The sequence below is a fragment of the Neovison vison genome, chromosome 8, assembly GCF_020171115.1.
Source record: "Neovison vison isolate M4711 chromosome 8, ASM_NN_V1, whole genome shotgun sequence".
Classification (NCBI taxonomy): domain Eukaryota; kingdom Metazoa; phylum Chordata; class Mammalia; order Carnivora; family Mustelidae; genus Neogale; species Neogale vison.
In genome coordinates, this window is record NC_058098.1 from 24,416,136 (window position 1) to 24,425,703 (window position 9,568).

General features: G+C 47.8%; 1 protein-coding gene across 4 annotated transcripts in view; it reads right to left on the reverse strand.

Moving 5' to 3' along the window:
- Positions 1-7,188, reverse strand: part of RALY (RALY heterogeneous nuclear ribonucleoprotein) — an 81,453-nt gene extending 74,265 nt beyond the window's left edge. The window contains exon 1 of one of the 4 annotated variants that reach the window (XM_044263213.1): positions 7,108-7,188. The gene's annotated coding sequence lies outside the window, so the exon portion shown is untranslated. Of the gene's footprint in view, positions 1-2,653; positions 2,761-5,494; positions 5,519-7,107 lie in introns of those variants that run through there. The other 3 variants (XM_044263212.1, XM_044263217.1, XM_044263214.1) reach the window with 3 other exon arrangements.
- Positions 7,189-9,568: the final 2,380 nt, after the last annotated feature.

The window sequence follows — 9,568 nt, forward strand, 5'->3', positions numbered from 1 at the left end:
GTAAAATCCTTAATAAAACAAAAAGGAGAACTGCTAAATACCAGATAAATGCCTCTAGAATGAAGAAAACCTGGCCAATAATATTAAGCTTATAAGCCTGGCCTTCTAAAGAGAAAATTTACTTGGAATAAAGCAATGATTCTTACCTTGACAAATAAACAGAACTATTCACTCTCCACAGATGGCATTTCAAGGGCCAGGTAACCTCAGCAGAGGTATCTATCTCATAAACCTAAAGCTCTAAGGAAATGCAAATTTTTAGTCTAGTGTTTTTCCAGTCCTTGTACTGTTTGGGCATATGATACTGTGTGTGTGTGTGTGTGTGTGTGTGTGTTTAATTTTCTCTTTATTCTGTGATTTTAAACAGTTCGCTACATATTTAAATGTAATTTTTTTCTAGTCTTATACTCCAAGTTTGTCCATGGAACCACAGCTCCAAGTTTATAATGGAAATCAGCAGACAATTTGATAAATTCACTCCACAAGCAATTTTTCAGCAATCTGTCCACTCTAAAAAGCAATATCCATCTGTTTATATACAGAAAGTTATCTGTGAACCCAGAATTTAGCCCTCTGACATACTCTCAATGCTCTAGCAAAGCCCCTTCTCCTTCCAGAGATGAATTCTCAAGCCACTTATGTAAAACTAGAAATTCATACAATTAAGGGGGAAAAAAATCATTTAAAATTATCCAGTCCATCCCTGTTGTTTTAGACAGGAAGACTGAGATCCCAGAGAATATTAGGTAATTACAATTTATATGTCTTTACCAAGCATCAAATGCCTGCTATTTCCCCCAATGGAACCACACTGGGCATGCTGGGGAGAATGGCCAGACTTGCACTTTAGTCAGTGGAGCACTCCAAATACAAGTGTCTGAGCCTCAGAAAAATCTAAGTATATTCAACCACAACCTCCCTCCCCTTACCCCTTCATGTAGAGCAAAGGACAGTGAGTGGACAGCCTGAATGCCTTTTTAGGAATATAAACTGGAATCTAGTGTTATTCCACCCTTCCTCCCTCCTCTATGAGGTACAACCCATTTATTCACATCAAGACCATTATGAAGTAAAATACACTAAAACGAAGGAAAAAGAGTGGGTTTTAGAAACAGAAAAGATTGGGGCGCCTGGGTGGCTCAGTGGGTTAAAGCCTCTGCCTTCGGCTCAGGTCATGATCCCAGGGTTCTGGGATCGGGCCCCACATTGGGCTCTCTGCTCGGCCAGGAACCTGCTTCCTCCTCTCTCTCTGCCTGCCTCTCTGCCTACTTGTGATCTCTGTCAAATGAATAAATAAAATCTTTAAAACAAATAAACAAAAATTTAAAATAAAAAAATAAAAGCTATACTACACCTCAGGTCTGAAACTATTGGGTAGTTGTAGATCAGCAGGCTAACATTACTAGTCATCTTCTCCCCCTTCCAGTTACACATTTTATACATGAAGCTAAAACTGAAAAAAAACTAGGTTTCTATAGACATTCATGTGAAAAATCCTATCTCTACGCTTTCCCATACCATTGCCTGGGGCAAAAAAAAAAAAAAGAGAGAGAGAGAGAGAGAGAGAGAGAGAAAGGAGGAAAGAAAATGTCTCTCCAAGAGATACACTATCTAAACCATCATCTAGAATCATAAAATGTTATTGCTAGAAGGGACCCTTGTAGTCATCTCATCATTATTTTCTATCATTACTGACAGAATATCATAGATGAATAAACCTGGACCTTTGCCACCTGATGAAAAGACTAGAGTACAAAGCAGGGTCTCCTGACTTGTCCCTACAAAAGTCCCCTGTGGTCCCTCTCCATCCTGTCCCTTCCTGATCTGCCCCACCCTACCCTCTACCTCCACCACTGTTATCTAAGCTACTGAGAACTGCTGCCTTTTTTAATACAAGCTCCTGAAGCTACATTTTATTTACCTTGTTTTCCCAGTGCCTAGCAGGTAGTAAACACAGGTGACTTAGAGAGGGCCATATTAGCAGATGGAAAGAATCTCAGTACCAAAGGGCATTGTCTAGGAAAAACGTAAGCCTTCCTTGGCTTAATGTAAGCAGTATTCAGGGTTATGCATGACCTAAATGTCTGGGATCTAGTATGTCCTCCGTTTCTAAACTAGTGTTTACATCATCTAGTTTAGCCAGGAACAGTTACCAAATGTGTTGCGCAATACTGTCCCTCACGCATGCCCCACTCCCAACCCTCCATATCGAGAACTAGATCAACAACTAGAAGGTAAAGGAGAGCAGATTTAAGACGATCCTGCATGAGAAATACACCTCCTCTCTTATGCCTTCACCTCAATAAACAGCATCCCCATCTACAGAACTGCACCAGGTAGAAATCTAAGAAGTCATCCCTGATGACTCTCCACACCAATAACTGTTAGGTCTCAGTGCTCAATTCCTTCTACATATACACATTCTTCATTTGAAACACCATCATCTCCTACTTGTATTACCACAACAGCCTCCTCCTAACTGGTCTTTTTGCCTATGGTGCTGTAGTCCTCCAAACCACTCCCCAAACCGGTAGCCAGAGATCTCTTCTAAAATGCCCACAGGAGCATGGCCCACCTCACCCTGCGATGAAGTCCAAAATTCCTCAACTGGGGCAACAAGGCCCTTTCATGACTTGACTTCTGCTCTACCTACCTTACCAGTCTCATCTCCTCTCTTGTCATATTCACCCATCTTTTGCTTTATGCTCCACCCAGGAATCTTGAGCAACGTGAGAGATGTATTTAACCCCTCTGGGTCTGTTCCTCACCTACAGAATAGGAATAACAACAGTATGTACTCGGGTGGTAATAGGAAAAATTAACACATGTTAAATGCTTAGAGTAGCACCTGATATCGGAAATGGCCAAAAAAGTCTCAACTACTACCACCACCATCTCGAGACTTGCTATTCCTTCTGACTAGTCTTATCTCTGTCTCCTCCTCAACTCTCCAAGTATCTTTTCCTCCTGCCTTACGTCTCTATTTTTCTTGAAGAAGCCTCCAAGGCTGGGTTAGTTACCATTCATCTATGGTCTAATAGTGTTTATCCCTATTCACAACACTTCTCACATTGCCTGTTTCCTTGCCTGCCTTCCCCACAAGGCTGTATAGACTCAGATCCCAAGCTTAGGACTGTGCATGGCAGATGCTTAATAATTCTTCTGTAAATGGAAAACTTTCTAATAATGAAGTGTCGAATGGAACCGAATCCCAGCAAGTAGCCAATTCAAATGTTGGCCAGATGGCTGGCTGGTCGACAGGACTTTAAAAGCCCTTCAACTACAAGATCCTATCCAATAAACAATTCAACACATTCAGACCTCATTATCGCACTCAGGGGTTTGGACTTAATACATAGGTAATGTTAGGCCATCAGATCTTTAAGCAAAGTGCAACATGCTCAGATCTGTTTGTTGCCCTATTATCCATCTCTGGAAAACCTCCCACCCCACCCCGTTGGTATCAGCACAAAATTCCAACTACCTTTCAAAAACACCATATTCCACCATGTCCCAAACACAGAGAAACAGTCAAACCTAAGGGAATTTTGTAAGGCATTTAACATTCCATCTTAACCACCTGCAAGCAGTGAGTATTCATAAACACCCTCTAGGAACCCAAAGCTAATCCTTTTTGTGTGACTTTATGGAAAGAGGAGAGCAGAGAGAGTGCATTTCATAAAGGTAATCCATTTAATCGTCCTCTGAGTAGTTTTGATCCGAGCTGCTGTCACAGCACTGCTATTCTTGATCACTGCAGCCTGATATGCCCAAACCCTGGATAGTCGGAAAGGCAGGTGCAAACAAGGCCAGGGTGGAGAGTCCTCTGTGTTCTATTTCAAGGGTAGGAGGTCTCTTTGGAAGATACAAAAGGGGCAGAGATTTCCAGAAAAGGCTTCTGTGATAAAGAACTCCAATCTACAGCAAAAAAAAGCGGGAAAAGAGCTTAGCCAGAGGTACATACAACTAGGGCTCAGTTCCAGCTCTGGGGCTGCATGCCACACCCTACTGCAGATAAGGACTAATCATTTTGCATTTACAAAGCACCCTGAGGTAAAGGGAGGCATTAAAAGTGCCAACTTTGCCAGTCACTAAAGGACCAAAAAAAAGGTAGGATTCCACTTATATGGGGTTCTTAAAGTAATGAAATTCAGAGACAAAATATAATGGTGGTTGTCAGGAGCTTCGGGAACAGGGGAATAAGGGAGTTGGTGTTTAATGGGTACAGATTTTCAGTTGGGGAAGATAAAAAAGTTCTAGACAAGGACAGTAGTGGTGATGGGTGCACACCAGTGTTAATGTACTTAATGCCAGACAACTATCCATTTAAAAGTGGTTACAATGGCAAATTTTACCTCATGTATGTTTTTACGAAAAAAAGAAAAGAAAGAGAAAAAAGAACAGAACAGAACCCACACTGGCTTCAAAGTTATTTTGTTTCAGGTTATCAATTACATGATCCTGAGCAAGTCATGTAACCTCTCTAAGCCTGTTTCTACCTCTGTAAAACAGGGATAATGATACCTAATTCAAACATTCCACTCTGAGGAATAAACGAGATACCCCACAGAAAATCCTTAGTCCAGGAACTGGTACCCAGTAAGTACCTAATAAATGTTAGGTATTATTTCTCCTCCTCTACTACTACAATAGACTTTCACAGTCATTTCTCAGTCTCCACACAAACAGCCACAATGAGTGGCTCAGTTAATGATGCTACATCAAATCCTCTGCCCATGCAAGGTGTCCTGTCCTCACCACTTATTAATTTAGTGACCTTACCAAGGCAAGTGCCCCAATCTTGCTGTGTCTCAATTCTCAATTACAGCTGTAAAAAGGAGACTTCAAGCAAACTCTCAAGACCTCTCACAGAACTGGGTTAGAAATCGGATGATTCCAGAAGAGTACTATACACCATAAACAAAGTACCAAATAATAAGAGTAATGACTAATGAGAACTGGCACACCTGTGCACAGAACCTGAACTCCTTTTTTTTTTAAGATTTATTTATTTATTTATTTGACAGGCAGAGATCACAAGGAGGCAGAGAGAGAGAGAGAGAGAAGCAGGCTCCCCGCTTAGCAGAGAACCTGATGAGGGACTCGATCCCAGGACCCCGAGATCACGACCCGAGCCGAAGGTAGCGGCCTACCCCACTGAGCCACCCTGAACTCCTTTTAATGCTAAACCTGAGGCATGGAGAGAGGTTGGAACTAACAAACTTTCTCAAGATCTAAATTTACTCAGGGTTCCTGGTCTGTTAAGGCCTGAGTAAGTAATTTAGTGCCCCTTCCAAAGGTGTCAAGGGATGGCAGAAATAAAACTATTACTGGTCTGCAAACCAAAAGACTGGGAATTATAATTCTGATTCTGTCACTAAGGCAGTCTGTAAATTTAGACAACTTACTTCCCCTTTCCAGTGTTAACAGGGTAGAAGGAACAAGGCAGATAAAAAAGACCAGATGGTAAAGACCCCTTCCAGGTACTACATACCACAACTCCTAAATGCAGAATTTTGGAAAGAGGAGAGCACAACAGACCTGCAGACTGCAAAGAACAAATACAAAACATTAGAAGACTCCTTCAAGATGCCACCCAGGTACTCGTATTTTTAAACATTCCCCATAATAGAGATCAAACACACTGGAAAACTATAAACTTGCCAAAGTTAATTTTAGTTCACTTTTACCCACTCTTGGTCTCATCTGAAAAAAGGAAAAATAAAACCCTATTTCAAGAAGGGAGTTAGTTGAAGCAGTTGACTTGAGCCATTTCCTGCTTCTCCTTCCCCAAGTAGGAGCTAGAAATCTAAACACTATAGAGAACACAAAAGGTCTGGCTGCTGGGAAGGAGGGGGGGGGGACGGTGGCGGGCAGGAACATCCCACAAATAAAATATAGGATAGACCTCACTATTAGGACTTAAGCCTTCCATGAGCCAAAAACCCAGAGAAAGTCAGCTGAGCTTGAGATCTGGAGTCGCCTACATTCATCAAATTCTACGGGGCAATACTAGCAAGAAATTCACAGTAATTTCTTTCCCCTCGGACCTCCCGTATCCCCAGAATGGGATTTCATCCGTAGTACAACGGACACTACCCTAGGAGTCAGGGAAAACGGAGTGACCCAAGGGTAAGTCAAAATCCTCTCTGCACTAAAGGATTACACAAGCTCACACTAAGAAATAAATAACAGGTATTTCTTAGTACCACGGCTTTACACTTCTGTAGCTACTAACTGTGATTGGGAGCAAATTATTTTACCTCTCTGTGCCTTGCCTTCTGCTTTTGTAAAGGGGAATACCCCAAAGGCCGTCCTGAGAATTAAATAAGGTTTACTAAGTTCCTAGTCAAGTCCATTAAATGTTACCTGTTGGTATTAAACGCTTCTCTCACATACTAGTTCCCTAAATCCACAAACATCCTGCGAAGCGACTTTCTTTTCCCCATTTTAAGGAGGGGCAAACTGAAGCTCGGCTGCACGGTGGGGCTTGCGTGAAGTGCGGAACACCGCCCCAGCTCGAGGGCGCGTTGTTGCTCCTCTCCGAGCCCCAAGGTGTGCAACGAGCCCAGCAACGGCAGCGGTGGGGGCCAAGGCGGCGCTGAGGCCCGTGGGGAGCGAGGCAGGGCCAGCTGTGCGCGCCTAGGGGAGCCGGCAGACCGAGCCCGGGAGGGGGAGCCGGAAGAAACCCGGGCCGGGACCAGAGCCCGGGCCCGGCCCGCCCAGGCCTCCCCTGCGCGGCCTCCGCTCCTCTCCCTCCTCCCCTCGCCGGGCGGGGCGGGGCGCGAGCACAAAGACTTCAACTTCCGAGCGGGCGCGGGCCCACCCCGCCAACTCCTAGCCCAGGCCCGGCCCGCGACGAGGAAGCGGCCAAGGAACGCCAGGCGGCCGGGGGCGCTGAAGGGCCGGGCCAGCGACACGGGGTTTGCTGGGGGAGGTGCCGGGGGGGGTGGTACGGGAGTTACTCCCGCTCTTGGGACGCCCAGAATGGCCGAAAAAAAGAGTTTCTAAAAATAGGCAGCAACCCGCGCGAAGAGGCTGGTGGCCGAAAAGGAACAAGGAACAGTCCCCCGCACCCCTAAGGAGGCGCCCGTGGCCCCCACTCACCCGCGCCGAGAGGTCTGGAGGAAGCCGCGCGGCGCGGAAGGAGGCGGTGCCGCCGCACTCGGGGGCGGAAGGGAGGGAGAGAAGGAGGAAGAAGGCGGCCCCTGCCGCGGCGTGAGGAGCTGAGCACACGCGCGGGAGTCGCCCCCGCTGCCGCTGCCGCCCCCTCAGCTTCTCCCGGTTGCGCCCGCCTTACGCCCGCGCCGCTCGCGCGCCCCGCCGCACTGACAGCGGCGCGAGCCCCGCAGCCGCGAGTCCTTCCCTCGGCCGGCACCACTGAAGCGCGCGGGGGTGGGGGCGCCCCGAACGGCTTTCCTCAGCTTGGCCCCGCCCGCCGCTCCGGCCCTGGTCCTGGGCCCTCCCTCCCCACCCCCGCCTCTGTCTCCGGAGGAATACACGAAGACACAGGCGCTAGGAGTCCGCAGCCCCACCCTGACACAGCCCGGCTTCCCGAGTGCACGAGCTCTCCCCACCCCCTCAGCCTCGCTTTGGAAGGGTCCAGAGCTTCGGCGGGGAGAAGAGGAAGGCGGGGCCAGGGCGGGGCCTGACGGGGAGGAGGGACTGAGGAAGGAGCCTGGAGAGGCGGGGCTAAGGACTGGAAGGGTTGGGGTGGGAGAGACATAAACTCTCCTACACCAATAAGCGAGCCGAAGGGGGGCAGGGTTGAGAGGGTGGTGATGCCGGAGAAGAGAGAAGCGCAAAGCAGGTATGGAAGACGGTGGAGGCCACGCGGAGACAGGAGCAGGGCTGCACTTATAAGGAGGGATTGCGGGTGGGGCTAAAGGGAGGCCGGGCCCATAGGAGGAGTCAAGGGTGGAGGGAGACTGAGGCGAGGCTGGAGGGAAAGCGGAGCCCTTAGAAGAGAGGGCGGGAGACGGTGCGGAAGAGAGATCCAGAAGGGAGGAAAAACTGAAGCGGGACAGAAGAAGGCGGGCCCGGAAAGAGAACGGGGGCCCAAAGGTGGCCGCTATGGGGATGAGCCGGAAGGAGGCGTGACCAAAGGCGGGTCGCAGGGCTGGAGTTGGAGGTGGGCGGGGCCTGGAGATGGGACCCAAACACGTTGGCGGCGGGCGGTGCGGGAGGAGTGCGTAAGGGACGCAGTAGGCAGGAGATCCAGGTCCTCTCACTTGCAGGGAACCGGGAGGGAGTAGGGGAGGGTACCTCCTCGCTGCTTACTCTAGGACTGGGCGGAGAGGCGCGATTGGTTGGGTTTGGGGAGGACGTGCCACTCCCACCTACAAAGGAGGTTTCAAGTACCTTTACCCTTCTAGGGTGCCGGAAATGTTTTATAACCCGATCTGGGTCGTGGTCCTCTCTCCTGAAAATTTCTCCTGCCGGAAACTCTGACCCAAATCAGTGTTCCAGCCTCCACGGAACAATCGGACGGGTCTTCCTAGTGCACACGAAGACCATTGCCCTTCAGTCTTCAGCTATATAGATTTCTTCTTCTTTTTTTTTAAGATTTTATTTATTTATTTGACAGAGAGAAATCACAAGTAGACTGAGAGGCAGACAGAGAGAGAGAGAGGGAAGCAGGCTCCCTGCTGAGTAGAGAGCCCGATGCGGGACTCAATCCCAGGACCCTGAGATCATGACCTGAGCCGAAGGCAGCGGCTTAACCCACTGAGCCACCCAGGTGCCCCAGCTATATAGACTTCTTGAGGGCTGTCAAAAGTCTCCATGTGGCCGACCTGTAATTTCATGATTGTATTTGTCACATTGCTACCCCCAGAACCTGCCAAGTCCTAAAAACAGCAGAGTTTGAATGGAATCCTGGCCCTGCCACACCAACAATTACAACTCTGCAATGTTGTTTGATGACCTCCAAGTCTCCCTTCAGAGGAAGAAATCAAATTAGAGAGATAGTAACACTGAGACCAAGGCCAAGAACATTCTTCCCCTGCCCCTTCTAACTCTTTTAAATATCACCTCCTCGGAGAGTACTTTCCTGAACACCCCACCTAAAGATGTTCTCTAACTTGGACTCATTCATTTCCTTCATGGCATTTCTTAGTCTTGCCATTTATTGGTCTGTTTGTATGTTTTTGTCTATCTCCCCACTAGAAGGTAAATTCCTTAAGACCAAAAATCTTTGGTTGAGTACATCACTGTTACCAGACCTGGTGCAATGGCTGATATAGACATAATGTTCAATAAACACTTCAGTAAATGAATCAATCAACCCATTAAGAAATTGGTCCCTTACCAGTCTCCTCTGCTCTACTTCTGGCCTCTCCTAGCCACTGGCCTCCCTCCCTTTGTACAGGCCTTACCATGTGTACTTGAATACACCACAGTCTCTCAGCAGCCTCTGCTATAGCATAATTCTCTCCTTGGACTGCTCTTACCCTTCTGCCTAGATACCTCCTGTTCATCCTTCAAAACTCAGTGCAGGGGGGGCGTGGGGGGTGCTGGGTGGCTCAGTGGGTTAAGTCTCTGCCTTCGGCTCAGGTCATGATCTCAG